General features: G+C 50.1%; 28 non-coding genes across 28 annotated transcripts; all 28 read left to right on the top strand.

Moving 5' to 3' along the window:
* The first annotated feature begins 203 nt into the window (after positions 1-203).
* Positions 204-277, top strand: Trnaf-gaa. The gene has a single exon. It is a non-coding gene; the product is annotated as a tRNA-Phe (tRNA).
* A 578-nt stretch (positions 278-855) lies between these two features.
* On the top strand, positions 856-928 carry Trnak-uuu. The gene has a single exon. It is a non-coding gene; the product is annotated as a tRNA-Lys (tRNA).
* A 138-nt stretch (positions 929-1,066) lies between these two features.
* Trnas-cga lies at positions 1,067-1,148 on the top strand. Its single transcript has one exon. It is a non-coding gene; the product is annotated as a tRNA-Ser (tRNA).
* Positions 1,149-1,841: 693 nt separating this feature from the next.
* Positions 1,842-1,923, top strand: Trnas-uga. Its single transcript has one exon. It is a non-coding gene; the product is annotated as a tRNA-Ser (tRNA).
* A 599-nt stretch (positions 1,924-2,522) lies between these two features.
* Trnaf-gaa lies at positions 2,523-2,595 on the top strand. The gene has a single exon. It is a non-coding gene; the product is annotated as a tRNA-Phe (tRNA).
* Positions 2,596-3,134: 539 nt separating this feature from the next.
* On the top strand, positions 3,135-3,207 carry Trnak-uuu. The gene has a single exon. It is a non-coding gene; the product is annotated as a tRNA-Lys (tRNA).
* A 138-nt stretch (positions 3,208-3,345) lies between these two features.
* Trnas-cga lies at positions 3,346-3,427 on the top strand. The gene has a single exon. It is a non-coding gene; the product is annotated as a tRNA-Ser (tRNA).
* Positions 3,428-4,120: 693 nt separating this feature from the next.
* On the top strand, positions 4,121-4,202 carry Trnas-uga. The gene has a single exon. It is a non-coding gene; the product is annotated as a tRNA-Ser (tRNA).
* Positions 4,203-4,801: 599 nt separating this feature from the next.
* Trnaf-gaa lies at positions 4,802-4,874 on the top strand. Its single transcript has one exon. It is a non-coding gene; the product is annotated as a tRNA-Phe (tRNA).
* A 539-nt stretch (positions 4,875-5,413) lies between these two features.
* On the top strand, positions 5,414-5,486 carry Trnak-uuu. Its single transcript has one exon. It is a non-coding gene; the product is annotated as a tRNA-Lys (tRNA).
* Positions 5,487-5,624: 138 nt separating this feature from the next.
* Trnas-cga lies at positions 5,625-5,706 on the top strand. Its single transcript has one exon. It is a non-coding gene; the product is annotated as a tRNA-Ser (tRNA).
* Positions 5,707-6,399: 693 nt separating this feature from the next.
* Trnas-uga lies at positions 6,400-6,481 on the top strand. Its single transcript has one exon. It is a non-coding gene; the product is annotated as a tRNA-Ser (tRNA).
* A 599-nt stretch (positions 6,482-7,080) lies between these two features.
* Trnaf-gaa lies at positions 7,081-7,153 on the top strand. The gene has a single exon. It is a non-coding gene; the product is annotated as a tRNA-Phe (tRNA).
* Positions 7,154-7,692: 539 nt separating this feature from the next.
* Trnak-uuu lies at positions 7,693-7,765 on the top strand. Its single transcript has one exon. It is a non-coding gene; the product is annotated as a tRNA-Lys (tRNA).
* Positions 7,766-7,903: 138 nt separating this feature from the next.
* Trnas-cga lies at positions 7,904-7,985 on the top strand. Its single transcript has one exon. It is a non-coding gene; the product is annotated as a tRNA-Ser (tRNA).
* A 693-nt stretch (positions 7,986-8,678) lies between these two features.
* Trnas-uga lies at positions 8,679-8,760 on the top strand. The gene has a single exon. It is a non-coding gene; the product is annotated as a tRNA-Ser (tRNA).
* A 599-nt stretch (positions 8,761-9,359) lies between these two features.
* Trnaf-gaa lies at positions 9,360-9,432 on the top strand. The gene has a single exon. It is a non-coding gene; the product is annotated as a tRNA-Phe (tRNA).
* Positions 9,433-9,971: 539 nt separating this feature from the next.
* On the top strand, positions 9,972-10,044 carry Trnak-uuu. The gene has a single exon. It is a non-coding gene; the product is annotated as a tRNA-Lys (tRNA).
* Positions 10,045-10,182: 138 nt separating this feature from the next.
* On the top strand, positions 10,183-10,264 carry Trnas-cga. Its single transcript has one exon. It is a non-coding gene; the product is annotated as a tRNA-Ser (tRNA).
* Positions 10,265-10,957: 693 nt separating this feature from the next.
* On the top strand, positions 10,958-11,039 carry Trnas-uga. Its single transcript has one exon. It is a non-coding gene; the product is annotated as a tRNA-Ser (tRNA).
* Positions 11,040-11,638: 599 nt separating this feature from the next.
* Trnaf-gaa lies at positions 11,639-11,711 on the top strand. Its single transcript has one exon. It is a non-coding gene; the product is annotated as a tRNA-Phe (tRNA).
* Positions 11,712-12,248: 537 nt separating this feature from the next.
* Positions 12,249-12,321, top strand: Trnak-uuu. Its single transcript has one exon. It is a non-coding gene; the product is annotated as a tRNA-Lys (tRNA).
* Positions 12,322-12,459: 138 nt separating this feature from the next.
* Positions 12,460-12,541, top strand: Trnas-cga. The gene has a single exon. It is a non-coding gene; the product is annotated as a tRNA-Ser (tRNA).
* Positions 12,542-13,234: 693 nt separating this feature from the next.
* Positions 13,235-13,316, top strand: Trnas-uga. Its single transcript has one exon. It is a non-coding gene; the product is annotated as a tRNA-Ser (tRNA).
* A 599-nt stretch (positions 13,317-13,915) lies between these two features.
* Positions 13,916-13,988, top strand: Trnaf-gaa. Its single transcript has one exon. It is a non-coding gene; the product is annotated as a tRNA-Phe (tRNA).
* A 539-nt stretch (positions 13,989-14,527) lies between these two features.
* Positions 14,528-14,600, top strand: Trnak-uuu. The gene has a single exon. It is a non-coding gene; the product is annotated as a tRNA-Lys (tRNA).
* A 138-nt stretch (positions 14,601-14,738) lies between these two features.
* On the top strand, positions 14,739-14,820 carry Trnas-cga. The gene has a single exon. It is a non-coding gene; the product is annotated as a tRNA-Ser (tRNA).
* Positions 14,821-15,513: 693 nt separating this feature from the next.
* Trnas-uga lies at positions 15,514-15,595 on the top strand. The gene has a single exon. It is a non-coding gene; the product is annotated as a tRNA-Ser (tRNA).
* Positions 15,596-15,616: the final 21 nt, after the last annotated feature.

Genomic DNA, 15,616 nt, shown 5'->3' on the forward strand with positions numbered 1-15,616 from the left:
GTCAGCGAAGTGAATATTACACGAGTCCGAGTCGACATGTTTGCTTGTTACGATGATGAAGCAGAAGAAATGTGTGTGGGACTTCACTGCATCGGCTGCTCGCCTTTCAGCGTCCCCTGTGTCTTATCAGACGAAGGTGACTGTGAGAATTGGCAACGAGGCAGAGCTGAACGAACACATGCAAACAGCAACGTTCAATGTCAGCCGAAATAGCTCAGTTGGAGAGAGCGTTAGACTGAAGATCTAAAGGTCCCTGGTTCGATCCCGGGTTTCGGCAGGTATTCGTTTTGATGCGACGCCAATGGAATTGCTCTGCGTTGGTGATAATGCAACTACAGCTGACAACAAAAATGACTCTCTGCTGTAGCAGTTCTGGTTGTCTAGTGCATGCCATAAGAGGAACTCACTAGAAAACTAACTCCCTTTGAAGGAAAAGAATCAAAAAAGCCCTACCGACTGCGTTCCTTTTTCTGTGTCAGGTGGTGAAGAACGTCTTCAACGGAACCGCGAAATGAGCGAAAACGTGGGAAACATTGCATTCGAAATGCTTGCGAATTTTCCAATTGCCCAGTGAGTGTCGAAAATGCTTGCGAATTTTCCAATTGCCCAGTGAGTGTCGACAAAACACGTCAATTCTCTGCTCCAACGTATGAGACGTAACAACTGGTGCAATTTGTTGTTGCATCGTGTGCCAGCAGTCTTCGATAGTGTGTTACGAGCTTAGCGCGATAAGTTTGCAGACAGCATTTAGGCGACGTTTTATTAGTAACGGCCCCATGCAACGATTGCACAACAGTAAAGGACATGAGTCAATGTACAGTTGTGCATCGTGGGAGGTCTCACACCGTCGTCCGAGCCCGGATAGCTCAGTCGGTAGAGCATTAGGCTTTTAACCTAAGGGTCCAGGGTTCAAGTCCCTGTCCGGGCGGAAATTTTAAAACTTTGGTAGCGATTCGTCTGGTAGCGGTGGAAACGCTACGGAAAATAATGCAGCTACGCCGTTTTCTGACACCACAGTGCTTCAAACGGTAGCATTTGCATGTGTCGGGACAACGCCGCGCTACCGGCAGTCGTGGCCGAGTGGTTAAGGCGTCTGACTCGAAATCAGATTCCCTATGGGAGCGTAGGTTCGAATCCTACCGGCTGCGTGCGATTTTGCGTAAAGAGAGGAGCAAAAATTTTCGCACACATGTGACATGCGTGGGCGAATGCGGGTGCAAACCAGTGACGCCATTCTCAACAAGACGAAAGTTTCCGTTTAAGAATACTGAGTTTCGCGACGACCGCTGCTTACTGTGGCCATCGGTTCACCTCGCACTGACGCTGGGACTGCAGAAAGCCGTCGCTGAGATCGTGAGTACACAGATGTGCTCGAAAGTGTTGGACAGAGCGAACATTCAATTCTTTTTAAGAATCGCAATTGAATCATTCGAGTGCGGCGAAGGCAGTGGTGCAGCGTTTCTTTTCTTAAGATCTCGCAGCTGCTTGGAGGTATGTCCATCGTTTTAAGACGACAGAAAACTAGCGTCAGCGGTGCGTCAGTGGGAAGTCGGTGAAGTCGCCATTGGAGCCATAAGCCAGTAATTACAACATGCGAATCACTCGCTCACCACGCAGCTGTACGATAATGCTCGTGCGTGGGCCCGCATAGCTGAGTCGGTAGAGCGTTAGGTTTTCAACCAAAGGGTCCTGGGTTCAAGTCCCTGTCTGGGCGAAAATTAATACACTTTCGTAACGGCTAATGGAAACCCTACAGGAAAGAGTGAGGCCACGCCGCTTTCTGCCATCAGATTGCTTCTAAAGATGGCCGTTTCACTTGTCGGGAGTCGCTTCTGCCACCGGCAGTCGTGGCCGAGTGGTTAAGGCGTCTGACTTGAAATCAGATTCCCTCTGGGAGCGTAGGTTCGAGTCCTGCCGACTGCGAAAATTTTCTCTCTCTCAAAAGATGGACGTTCAGGTGCATCCTAGCAGTTGCGTCACTACTAAACACATGGGTCACCAGTTATTTGATCCAGGGCGCAGCGTTACAGTCGCGCCCAGAAGCCGCAGCTCATCTCCTCGTCTCACAGCCGCCCACCGGGTGTTAGTACAAGTGTCGCCTCACTGGGCAGTGCAGATGTGTCCTTTTTAGCTTGCAGACGATGACGTGTAGCAATTTACGAGCTAACGCAAGTCGAATGTTTTACCGTGTGTATCTGCTAGATACTGCCTCTCATACGGTGGAGAGGCTCACTCCTTCTTGTGTCTCGTTCTCTGCACACGAGTTGCCCCTGACATCGACATAGCACGGGTTTTCTAGCGTCAGCGCGGCGTCACGTGAAGTCAGCGAAGTGAATATTACACGAGTCGAGTCGACATGTTTGCTTGTTACGATGATGGAAGCAGAAGAAATGTGTGTGGGACTTCACTGCATCGGCTGCTCGCCTTTCAGCGTCCCTGTGTCTTATCAGACGAAGGTGACTGTGAAATTGGCAACGAGGCAGAGCTGAACGAACACATGCAAACAGCAACGTTCAATGTCAGCCGAAATAGCTCAGTTGGGAGAGCGTTAGACTGAAGATCTAAAGGTCCCTGGTTCGATCCCGGGTTTCGGCAGGTATTCGTTTTGATGCGACGCCAATGGAATTGCTCTGCGTTGGTGATAATGCAACTACAGCTGACAACAAAAATGACTCTCTGCTGTAGCAGTTCTGGTTGTCTAGTGCATGCCATAAGAGGAACTCACTAGAAAACTAACTCCCTTTGAAGGAAAAGAATCAAAAAAGCCCTACCGACTGCGTTCCTTTTTCTGTGTCAGGTGGTGAAGAACGTCTTCAACGGAACCGCGAAATGAGCGAAAACGTGGGAAACATTGCATTCGAAATGCTTGCGAATTTTCCAATTGCCCAGTGAGTGTCGACAAAACACGTCAATTCTCTGCTCCAACGTATGAGACGTAACAACTGGTGCAATTTGTTGTTGCATCGTGTGCCAGCAGTCTTCGATAGTGTGTTACGAGCTTAGCGCGATAAGTTTGCAGACAGCATTTAGGCGACGTTTTATTAGTAACGGCCCCATGCAACGATTGCACAACAGTAAAGGACATGAGTCAATGTACAGTTGTGCATCGTGGGAGGTCTCACACCGTCGTCCGAGCCCGGATAGCTCAGTCGGTAGAGCATTAGGCTTTTAACCTAAGGGTCCAGGGTTCAAGTCCCTGTCCGGGCGGAAATTTTAAAACTTTGGTAGCGATTCGTCTGGTAGCGGTGGAAACGCTACGGAAAATAATGCAGCTACGCCGTTTTCTGACACCACAGTGCTTCAAACGGTAGCATTTGCATGTGTCGGGACAACGCCGCGCTACCGGCAGTCGTGGCCGAGTGGTTAAGGCGTCTGACTCGAAATCAGATTCCCTATGGGAGCGTAGGTTCGAATCCTACCGGCTGCGTGCGATTTTGCGTAAAGAGAGGAGCAAAAATTTTCGCACACATGTGACATGCGTGGGCGAATGCGGGTGCAAACCAGTGACGCCATTCTCAACAAGACGAAAGTTTCCGTTTAAGAATACTGAGTTTCGCGACGACCGCTGCTTACTGTGGCCATCGGTTCACCTCGCACTGACGCTGGGACTGCAGAAAGCCGTCGCTGAGATCGTGAGTACACAGATGTGCTCGAAAGTGTTGGACAGAGCGAACATTCAATTCTTTTTAAGAATCGCAATTGAATCATTCGAGTGCGGCGAAGGCAGTGGTGCAGCGTTTCTTTTCTTAAGATCTCGCAGCTGCTTGGAGGTATGTCCATCGTTTTAAGACGACAGAAAACTAGCGTCAGCGGTGCGTCAGTGGGAAGTCGGTGAAGTCGCCATTGGAGCCATAAGCCAGTAATTACAACATGCGAATCACTCGCTCACCACGCAGCTGTACGATAATGCTCGTGCGTGGGCCCGCATAGCTGAGTCGGTAGAGCGTTAGGTTTTCAACCAAAGGGTCCTGGGTTCAAGTCCCTGTCTGGGCGAAAATTAATACACTTTCGTAACGGCTAATGGAAACCCTACAGGAAAGAGTGAGGCCACGCCGCTTTCTGCCATCAGATTGCTTCTAAAGATGGCCGTTTCACTTGTCGGGAGTCGCTTCTGCCACCGGCAGTCGTGGCCGAGTGGTTAAGGCGTCTGACTTGAAATCAGATTCCCTCTGGGAGCGTAGGTTCGAGTCCTGCCGACTGCGAAAATTTTCTCTCTCTCAAAAGATGGACGTTCAGGTGCATCCTAGCAGTTGCGTCACTACTAAACACATGGGTCACCAGTTATTTGATCCAGGGCGCAGCGTTACAGTCGCGCCCAGAAGCCGCAGCTCATCTCCTCGTCTCACAGCCGCCCACCGGGTGTTAGTACAAGTGTCGCCTCACTGGGCAGTGCAGATGTGTCCTTTTTAGCTTGCAGACGATGACGTGTAGCAATTTACGAGCTAACGCAAGTCGAATGTTTTACCGTGTGTATCTGCTAGATACTGCCTCTCATACGGTGGAGAGGCTCACTCCTTCTTGTGTCTCGTTCTCTGCACACGAGTTGCCCCTGACATCGACATAGCACGGGTTTTCTAGCGTCAGCGCGGCGTCACGTGAAGTCAGCGAAGTGAATATTACACGAGTCGAGTCGACATGTTTGCTTGTTACGATGATGGAAGCAGAAGAAATGTGTGTGGGACTTCACTGCATCGGCTGCTCGCCTTTCAGCGTCCCTGTGTCTTATCAGACGAAGGTGACTGTGAAATTGGCAACGAGGCAGAGCTGAACGAACACATGCAAACAGCAACGTTCAATGTCAGCCGAAATAGCTCAGTTGGGAGAGCGTTAGACTGAAGATCTAAAGGTCCCTGGTTCGATCCCGGGTTTCGGCAGGTATTCGTTTTGATGCGACGCCAATGGAATTGCTCTGCGTTGGTGATAATGCAACTACAGCTGACAACAAAAATGACTCTCTGCTGTAGCAGTTCTGGTTGTCTAGTGCATGCCATAAGAGGAACTCACTAGAAAACTAACTCCCTTTGAAGGAAAAGAATCAAAAAAGCCCTACCGACTGCGTTCCTTTTTCTGTGTCAGGTGGTGAAGAACGTCTTCAACGGAACCGCGAAATGAGCGAAAACGTGGGAAACATTGCATTCGAAATGCTTGCGAATTTTCCAATTGCCCAGTGAGTGTCGACAAAACACGTCAATTCTCTGCTCCAACGTATGAGACGTAACAACTGGTGCAATTTGTTGTTGCATCGTGTGCCAGCAGTCTTCGATAGTGTGTTACGAGCTTAGCGCGATAAGTTTGCAGACAGCATTTAGGCGACGTTTTATTAGTAACGGCCCCATGCAACGATTGCACAACAGTAAAGGACATGAGTCAATGTACAGTTGTGCATCGTGGGAGGTCTCACACCGTCGTCCGAGCCCGGATAGCTCAGTCGGTAGAGCATTAGGCTTTTAACCTAAGGGTCCAGGGTTCAAGTCCCTGTCCGGGCGGAAATTTTAAAACTTTGGTAGCGATTCGTCTGGTAGCGGTGGAAACGCTACGGAAAATAATGCAGCTACGCCGTTTTCTGACACCACAGTGCTTCAAACGGTAGCATTTGCATGTGTCGGGACAACGCCGCGCTACCGGCAGTCGTGGCCGAGTGGTTAAGGCGTCTGACTCGAAATCAGATTCCCTATGGGAGCGTAGGTTCGAATCCTACCGGCTGCGTGCGATTTTGCGTAAAGAGAGGAGCAAAAATTTTCGCACACATGTGACATGCGTGGGCGAATGCGGGTGCAAACCAGTGACGCCATTCTCAACAAGACGAAAGTTTCCGTTTAAGAATACTGAGTTTCGCGACGACCGCTGCTTACTGTGGCCATCGGTTCACCTCGCACTGACGCTGGGACTGCAGAAAGCCGTCGCTGAGATCGTGAGTACACAGATGTGCTCGAAAGTGTTGGACAGAGCGAACATTCAATTCTTTTTAAGAATCGCAATTGAATCATTCGAGTGCGGCGAAGGCAGTGGTGCAGCGTTTCTTTTCTTAAGATCTCGCAGCTGCTTGGAGGTATGTCCATCGTTTTAAGACGACAGAAAACTAGCGTCAGCGGTGCGTCAGTGGGAAGTCGGTGAAGTCGCCATTGGAGCCATAAGCCAGTAATTACAACATGCGAATCACTCGCTCACCACGCAGCTGTACGATAATGCTCGTGCGTGGGCCCGCATAGCTGAGTCGGTAGAGCGTTAGGTTTTCAACCAAAGGGTCCTGGGTTCAAGTCCCTGTCTGGGCGAAAATTAATACACTTTCGTAACGGCTAATGGAAACCCTACAGGAAAGAGTGAGGCCACGCCGCTTTCTGCCATCAGATTGCTTCTAAAGATGGCCGTTTCACTTGTCGGGAGTCGCTTCTGCCACCGGCAGTCGTGGCCGAGTGGTTAAGGCGTCTGACTTGAAATCAGATTCCCTCTGGGAGCGTAGGTTCGAGTCCTGCCGACTGCGAAAATTTTCTCTCTCTCAAAAGATGGACGTTCAGGTGCATCCTAGCAGTTGCGTCACTACTAAACACATGGGTCACCAGTTATTTGATCCAGGGCGCAGCGTTACAGTCGCGCCCAGAAGCCGCAGCTCATCTCCTCGTCTCACAGCCGCCCACCGGGTGTTAGTACAAGTGTCGCCTCACTGGGCAGTGCAGATGTGTCCTTTTTAGCTTGCAGACGATGACGTGTAGCAATTTACGAGCTAACGCAAGTCGAATGTTTTACCGTGTGTATCTGCTAGATACTGCCTCTCATACGGTGGAGAGGCTCACTCCTTCTTGTGTCTCGTTCTCTGCACACGAGTTGCCCCTGACATCGACATAGCACGGGTTTTCTAGCGTCAGCGCGGCGTCACGTGAAGTCAGCGAAGTGAATATTACACGAGTCGAGTCGACATGTTTGCTTGTTACGATGATGGAAGCAGAAGAAATGTGTGTGGGACTTCACTGCATCGGCTGCTCGCCTTTCAGCGTCCCTGTGTCTTATCAGACGAAGGTGACTGTGAAATTGGCAACGAGGCAGAGCTGAACGAACACATGCAAACAGCAACGTTCAATGTCAGCCGAAATAGCTCAGTTGGGAGAGCGTTAGACTGAAGATCTAAAGGTCCCTGGTTCGATCCCGGGTTTCGGCAGGTATTCGTTTTGATGCGACGCCAATGGAATTGCTCTGCGTTGGTGATAATGCAACTACAGCTGACAACAAAAATGACTCTCTGCTGTAGCAGTTCTGGTTGTCTAGTGCATGCCATAAGAGGAACTCACTAGAAAACTAACTCCCTTTGAAGGAAAAGAATCAAAAAAGCCCTACCGACTGCGTTCCTTTTTCTGTGTCAGGTGGTGAAGAACGTCTTCAACGGAACCGCGAAATGAGCGAAAACGTGGGAAACATTGCATTCGAAATGCTTGCGAATTTTCCAATTGCCCAGTGAGTGTCGACAAAACACGTCAATTCTCTGCTCCAACGTATGAGACGTAACAACTGGTGCAATTTGTTGTTGCATCGTGTGCCAGCAGTCTTCGATAGTGTGTTACGAGCTTAGCGCGATAAGTTTGCAGACAGCATTTAGGCGACGTTTTATTAGTAACGGCCCCATGCAACGATTGCACAACAGTAAAGGACATGAGTCAATGTACAGTTGTGCATCGTGGGAGGTCTCACACCGTCGTCCGAGCCCGGATAGCTCAGTCGGTAGAGCATTAGGCTTTTAACCTAAGGGTCCAGGGTTCAAGTCCCTGTCCGGGCGGAAATTTTAAAACTTTGGTAGCGATTCGTCTGGTAGCGGTGGAAACGCTACGGAAAATAATGCAGCTACGCCGTTTTCTGACACCACAGTGCTTCAAACGGTAGCATTTGCATGTGTCGGGACAACGCCGCGCTACCGGCAGTCGTGGCCGAGTGGTTAAGGCGTCTGACTCGAAATCAGATTCCCTATGGGAGCGTAGGTTCGAATCCTACCGGCTGCGTGCGATTTTGCGTAAAGAGAGGAGCAAAAATTTTCGCACACATGTGACATGCGTGGGCGAATGCGGGTGCAAACCAGTGACGCCATTCTCAACAAGACGAAAGTTTCCGTTTAAGAATACTGAGTTTCGCGACGACCGCTGCTTACTGTGGCCATCGGTTCACCTCGCACTGACGCTGGGACTGCAGAAAGCCGTCGCTGAGATCGTGAGTACACAGATGTGCTCGAAAGTGTTGGACAGAGCGAACATTCAATTCTTTTTAAGAATCGCAATTGAATCATTCGAGTGCGGCGAAGGCAGTGGTGCAGCGTTTCTTTTCTTAAGATCTCGCAGCTGCTTGGAGGTATGTCCATCGTTTTAAGACGACAGAAAACTAGCGTCAGCGGTGCGTCAGTGGGAAGTCGGTGAAGTCGCCATTGGAGCCATAAGCCAGTAATTACAACATGCGAATCACTCGCTCACCACGCAGCTGTACGATAATGCTCGTGCGTGGGCCCGCATAGCTGAGTCGGTAGAGCGTTAGGTTTTCAACCAAAGGGTCCTGGGTTCAAGTCCCTGTCTGGGCGAAAATTAATACACTTTCGTAACGGCTAATGGAAACCCTACAGGAAAGAGTGAGGCCACGCCGCTTTCTGCCATCAGATTGCTTCTAAAGATGGCCGTTTCACTTGTCGGGAGTCGCTTCTGCCACCGGCAGTCGTGGCCGAGTGGTTAAGGCGTCTGACTTGAAATCAGATTCCCTCTGGGAGCGTAGGTTCGAGTCCTGCCGACTGCGAAAATTTTCTCTCTCTCAAAAGATGGACGTTCAGGTGCATCCTAGCAGTTGCGTCACTACTAAACACATGGGTCACCAGTTATTTGATCCAGGGCGCAGCGTTACAGTCGCGCCCAGAAGCCGCAGCTCATCTCCTCGTCTCACAGCCGCCCACCGGGTGTTAGTACAAGTGTCGCCTCACTGGGCAGTGCAGATGTGTCCTTTTTAGCTTGCAGACGATGACGTGTAGCAATTTACGAGCTAACGCAAGTCGAATGTTTTACCGTGTGTATCTGCTAGATACTGCCTCTCATACGGTGGAGAGGCTCACTCCTTCTTGTGTCTCGTTCTCTGCACACGAGTTGCCCCTGACATCGACATAGCACGGGTTTTCTAGCGTCAGCGCGGCGTCACGTGAAGTCAGCGAAGTGAATATTACACGAGTCGAGTCGACATGTTTGCTTGTTACGATGATGGAAGCAGAAGAAATGTGTGTGGGACTTCACTGCATCGGCTGCTCGCCTTTCAGCGTCCCTGTGTCTTATCAGACGAAGGTGACTGTGAAATTGGCAACGAGGCAGAGCTGAACGAACACATGCAAACAGCAACGTTCAATGTCAGCCGAAATAGCTCAGTTGGGAGAGCGTTAGACTGAAGATCTAAAGGTCCCTGGTTCGATCCCGGGTTTCGGCAGGTATTCGTTTTGATGCGACGCCAATGGAATTGCTCTGCGTTGGTGATAATGCAACTACAGCTGACAACAAAAATGACTCTCTGCTGTAGCAGTTCTGGTTGTCTAGTGCATGCCATAAGAGGAACTCACTAGAAAACTAACTCCCTTTGAAGGAAAAGAATCAAAAAAGCCCTACCGACTGCGTTCCTTTTTCTGTGTCAGGTGGTGAAGAACGTCTTCAACGGAACCGCGAAATGAGCGAAAACGTGGGAAACATTGCATTCGAAATGCTTGCGAATTTTCCAATTGCCCAGTGAGTGTCGACAAAACACGTCAATTCTCTGCTCCAACGTATGAGACGTAACAACTGGTGCAATTTGTTGTTGCATCGTGTGCCAGCAGTCTTCGATAGTGTGTTACGAGCTTAGCGCGATAAGTTTGCAGACAGCATTTAGGCGACGTTTTATTAGTAACGGCCCCATGCAACGATTGCACAACAGTAAAGGACATGAGTCAATGTACAGTTGTGCATCGTGGGAGGTCTCACACCGTCGTCCGAGCCCGGATAGCTCAGTCGGTAGAGCATTAGGCTTTTAACCTAAGGGTCCAGGGTTCAAGTCCCTGTCCGGGCGGAAATTTTAAAACTTTGGTAGCGATTCGTCTGGTAGCGGTGGAAACGCTACGGAAAATAATGCAGCTACGCCGTTTTCTGACACCACAGTGCTTCAAACGGTAGCATTTGCATGTGTCGGGACAACGCCGCGCTACCGGCAGTCGTGGCCGAGTGGTTAAGGCGTCTGACTCGAAATCAGATTCCCTATGGGAGCGTAGGTTCGAATCCTACCGGCTGCGTGCGATTTTGCGTAAAGAGAGGAGCAAAAATTTTCGCACACATGTGACATGCGTGGGCGAATGCGGGTGCAAACCAGTGACGCCATTCTCAACAAGACGAAAGTTTCCGTTTAAGAATACTGAGTTTCGCGACGACCGCTGCTTACTGTGGCCATCGGTTCACCTCGCACTGACGCTGGGACTGCAGAAAGCCGTCGCTGAGATCGTGAGTACACAGATGTGCTCGAAAGTGTTGGACAGAGCGAACATTCAATTCTTTTTAAGAATCGCAATTGAATCATTCGAGTGCGGCGAAGGCAGTGGTGCAGCGTTTCTTTTCTTAAGATCTCGCAGCTGCTTGGAGGTATGTCCATCGTTTTAAGACGACAGAAAACTAGCGTCAGCGGTGCGTCAGTGGGAAGTCGGTGAAGTCGCCATTGGAGCCATAAGCCAGTAATTACAACATGCGAATCACTCGCTCACCACGCAGCTGTACGATAATGCTCGTGCGTGGGCCCGCATAGCTGAGTCGGTAGAGCGTTAGGTTTTCAACCAAAGGGTCCTGGGTTCAAGTCCCTGTCTGGGCGAAAATTAATACACTTTCGTAACGGCTAATGGAAACCCTACAGGAAAGAGTGAGGCCACGCCGCTTTCTGCCATCAGATTGCTTCTAAAGATGGCCGTTTCACTTGTCGGGAGTCGCTTCTGCCACCGGCAGTCGTGGCCGAGTGGTTAAGGCGTCTGACTTGAAATCAGATTCCCTCTGGGAGCGTAGGTTCGAGTCCTGCCGACTGCGAAAATTTTCTCTCTCTCAAAAGATGGACGTTCAGGTGCATCCTAGCAGTTGCGTCACTACTAAACACATGGGTCACCAGTTATTTGATCCAGGGCGCAGCGTTACAGTCGCGCCCAGAAGCCGCAGCTCATCTCCTCGTCTCACAGCCGCCCACCGGGTGTTAGTACAAGTGTCGCCTCACTGGGCAGTGCAGATGTGTCCTTTTTAGCTTGCAGACGATGACGTGTAGCAATTTACGAGCTAACGCAAGTCGAATGTTTTACCGTGTGTATCTGCTAGATACTGCCTCTCATACGGTGGAGAGGCTCACTCCTTCTTGTGTCTCGTTCTCTGCACACGAGTTGCCCCTGACATCGACATAGCACGGGTTTTCTAGCGTCAGCGCGGCGTCACGTGAAGTCAGCGAAGTGAATATTACACGAGTCGAGTCGACATGTTTGCTTGTTACGATGATGGAAGCAGAAGAAATGTGTGTGGGACTTCACTGCATCGGCTGCTCGCCTTTCAGCGTCCCTGTGTCTTATCAGACGAAGGTGACTGTGAAATTGGCAACGAGGCAGAGCTGAACGAACACATGCAAACAGCAACGTTCAATGTCAGCCGAAATAGCTCAGTTGGGAGAGCGTTAGACTGAAGATCTAAAGGTCCCTGGTTCGATCCCGGGTTTCGGCAGGTATTCGTTTTGATGCGACGCCAATGGAATTGCTCTGCGTTGGTGATAATGCAACTACAGCTGACAACAAAAATGACTCTCTGCTGTAGCAGTTCTGGTTGTCTAGTGCATGCCATAAGAGGAACTCACTAGAAAACTAACTCCCTTTGAAGGAAAAGAATCAAAAAAGCCCTACCGACTGCGTTCCTTTTTCTGTGTCAGGTGGTGAAGAACGTCTTCAACGGAACCGCGAAATGAGCGAAAACGTGGGAAACATTGCATTCGAAATGCTTGCGAATTTTCCAATTGCCCAGTGAGTGTCGACAAAACACGTCAATTCTCTGCTCCAACGTATGAGACGTAACAACTGGTGCAATTTGTTGTTGCATCGTGTGCCAGCAGTCTTCGATAGTGTGTTACGAGCTTAGCGCGATAAGTTTGCACAGCATTTAGGCGACGTTTTATTAGTAACGGCCCCATGCAACGATTGCACAACAGTAAAGGACATGAGTCAATGTACAGTTGTGCATCGTGGGAGGTCTCACACCGTCGTCCGAGCCCGGATAGCTCAGTCGGTAGAGCATTAGGCTTTTAACCTAAGGGTCCAGGGTTCAAGTCCCTGTCCGTGCGGAAATTTTAAAACTTTGGTAGCGATTCGTCTGGTAGCGGTGGAAACGCTACGGAAAATAATGCAGCTACGCCGTTTTCTGACACCACAGTGCTTCAAACGGTAGCATTTGCATGTGTCGGGACAACGCCGCGCTACCGGCAGTCGTGGCCGAGTGGTTAAGGCGTCTGACTCGAAATCAGATTCCCTATGGGAGCGTAGGTTCGAATCCTACCGGCTGCGTGCGATTTTGCGTAAAGAGAGGAGCAAAAATTTTCGCACACATGTGACATGCGTGGGCGAATGCGGGTGCAAACCAGTGACGCCATTCTCAACAAGACGAAAGTTTCCGTTTAAGAATACTGAGTTTCGCGACGACCGCTGCTTACTGTGGCCATCGGTTCACCTCGCACTGACGCTGGGACTGCAGAAAGCCGTCGCTGAGATCGTGAGTACACAGATGTGCTCGAAAGTGTTGGACAGAGCGAACATTCAATTCTTTTTAAGAATCGCAATTGAATCATTCGAGTGCGGCGAAGGCAGTGGTGCAGCGTTTCTTTTCTTAAGATCTCGCAGCTGCTTGGAGGTATGTCCATCGTTTTAAGACGACAGAAAACTAGCGTCAGCGGTGCGTCAGTGGGAAGTCGGTGAAGTCGCCATTGGAGCCATAAGCCAGTAATTACAACATGCGAATCACTCGCTCACCACGCAGCTGTACGATAATGCTCGTGCGTGGGCCCGCATAGCTGAGTCGGTAGAGCGTTAGGTTTTCAACCAAAGGGTCCTGGGTTCAAGTCCCTGTCTGGGCGAAAATTAATACACTTTCGTAACGGCTAATGGAAACCCTACAGGAAAGAGTGAGGCCACGCCGCTTTCTGCCATCAGATTGCTTCTAAAGATGGCCGTTTCACTTGTCGGGAGTCGCTTCTGCCACCGGCAGTCGTGGCCGAGTGGTTAAGGCGTCTGACTTGAAATCAGATTCCCTCTGGGAGCGTAGGTTCGAGTCCTGCCGACTGCGAAAATTTTCTCTCTCTCAAAAGATGGACGTTCAGGTGCATCCTAGCAGTTGCGTCACTACTAAACACATGGGTCACCAGTTATTTGATCCAGGGCGCAGCGTTACAGTCGCGCCCAGAAGCCGCAGCTCATCTCCTCGTCTCACAGCCGCCCACCGGGTGTTAGTACAAGTGTCGCCTCACTGGGCAGTGCAGATGTGTCCTTTTTAGCTTGCAGACGATGACGTGTAGCAATTTACGAGCTAACGCAAGTCGAATGTTTTACCGTGTGTATCTGCTAGATACTGCCTCTCATACGGTGGAGAGGCTCACTCCTTCTTGTGTCTCGTTCTCTGCACACGAGTTGCCCCTGACATCGACATAGCACGGGTTTTCTAGCGTCAGCGCGGCGTCACGTGAAGTCAGCGAAGTGAATATTACACGAGTCGAGTCGACATGTTTGCTTGTTACGATGATGGAAGCAGAAGAAATGTGTGTGGGACTTCACTGCATCGGCTGCTCGCCTTTCAGCGTCCCTGTGTCTTATCAGACGAAGGTGACTGTGAAATTGGCAACGAGGCAGAGCTGAACGAACACATGCAAACAGCAACGTTCAATGTCAGCCGAAATAGCTCAGTTGGGAGAGCGTTAGACTGAAGATCTAAAGGTCCCTGGTTCGATCCCGGGTTTCGGCAGGTATTCGTTTTGATGCGACGCCAATGGAATTGCTCTGCGTTGGTGATAATGCAACTACAGCTGACAACAAAAATGACTCTCTGCTGTAGCAGTTCTGGTTGTCTAGTGCATGCCATAAGAGGAACTCACTAGAAAACTAACTCCCTTTGAAGGAAAAGAATCAAAAAAGCCCTACCGACTGCGTTCCTTTTTCTGTGTCAGGTGGTGAAGAACGTCTTCAACGGAACCGCGAAATGAGCGAAAACGTGGGAAACATTGCATTCGAAATGCTTGCGAATTTTCCAATTGCCCAGTGAGTGTCGACAAAACACGTCAATTCTCTGCTCCAACGTATGAGACGTAACAACTGGTGCAATTTGTTGTTGCATCGTGTGCCAGCAGTCTTCGATAGTGTGTTACGAGCTTAGCGCGATAAGTTTGCAGACAGCATTTAGGCGACGTTTTATTAGTAACGGCCCCATGCAACGATTGCACAACAGTAAAGGACATGAGTCAATGTACAGTTGTGCATCGTGGGAGGTCTCACACCGTCGTCCGAGCCCGGATAGCTCAGTCGGTAGAGCATTAGGCTTTTAACCTAAGGGTCCAGGGTTCAAGTCCCTGTCCGGGCGGAAATTTTAAAACTTTGGTAGCGATTCGTCTGGTAGCGGTGGAAACGCTACGGAAAATAATGCAGCTACGCCGTTTTCTGACACCACAGTGCTTCAAACGGTAGCATTTGCATGTGTCGGGACAACGCCGCGCTACCGGCAGTCGTGGCCGAGTGGTTAAGGCGTCTGACTCGAAATCAGATTCCCTATGGGAGCGTAGGTTCGAATCCTACCGGCTGCGTGCGATTTTGCGTAAAGAGAGGAGCAAAAATTTTCGCACACATGTGACATGCGTGGGCGAATGCGGGTGCAAACCAGTGACGCCATTCTCAACAAGACGAAAGTTTCCGTTTAAGAATACTGAGTTTCGCGACGACCGCTGCTTACTGTGGCCATCGGTTCACCTCGCACTGACGCTGGGACTGCAGAAAGCCGTCGCTGAGATCGTGAGTACACAGATGTGCTCGAAAGTGTTGGACAGAGCGAACATTCAATTCTTTTTAAGAATCGCAATTGAATCATTCGAGTGCGGCGAAGGCAGTGGTGCAGCGTTTCTTTTCTTAAGATCTCGCAGCTGCTTGGAGGTATGTCCATCGTTTTAAGACGACAGAAAACTAGCGTCAGCGGTGCGTCAGTGGGAAGTCGGTGAAGTCGCCATTGGAGCCATAAGCCAGTAATTACAACATGCGAATCACTCGCTCACCACGCAGCTGTACGATAATGCTCGTGCGTGGGCCCGCATAGCTGAGTCGGTAGAGCGTTAGGTTTTCAACCAAAGGGTCCTGGGTTCAAGTCCCTGTCTGGGCGAAAATTAATACACTTTCGTAACGGCTAATGGAAACCCTACAGGAAAGAGTGAGGCCACGCCGCTTTCTGCCATCAGATTGCTTCTAAAGATGGCCGTTTCACTTGTCGGGAGTCGCTTCTGCCACCGGCAGTCGTGGCCGAGTGGTTAAGGCGTCTGACTTGAAATCAGATTCCCTCTGGGAGCGTAGGTTCGAGTCCTGCCGACTGCGAAAATTTTCTCTCTCTCAAAA

Source organism: Schistocerca piceifrons, unplaced genomic scaffold (genome assembly GCF_021461385.2).
Source record: "Schistocerca piceifrons isolate TAMUIC-IGC-003096 unplaced genomic scaffold, iqSchPice1.1 HiC_scaffold_1310, whole genome shotgun sequence".
In the NCBI taxonomy this organism is placed as follows: domain Eukaryota; kingdom Metazoa; phylum Arthropoda; class Insecta; order Orthoptera; family Acrididae; genus Schistocerca; species Schistocerca piceifrons.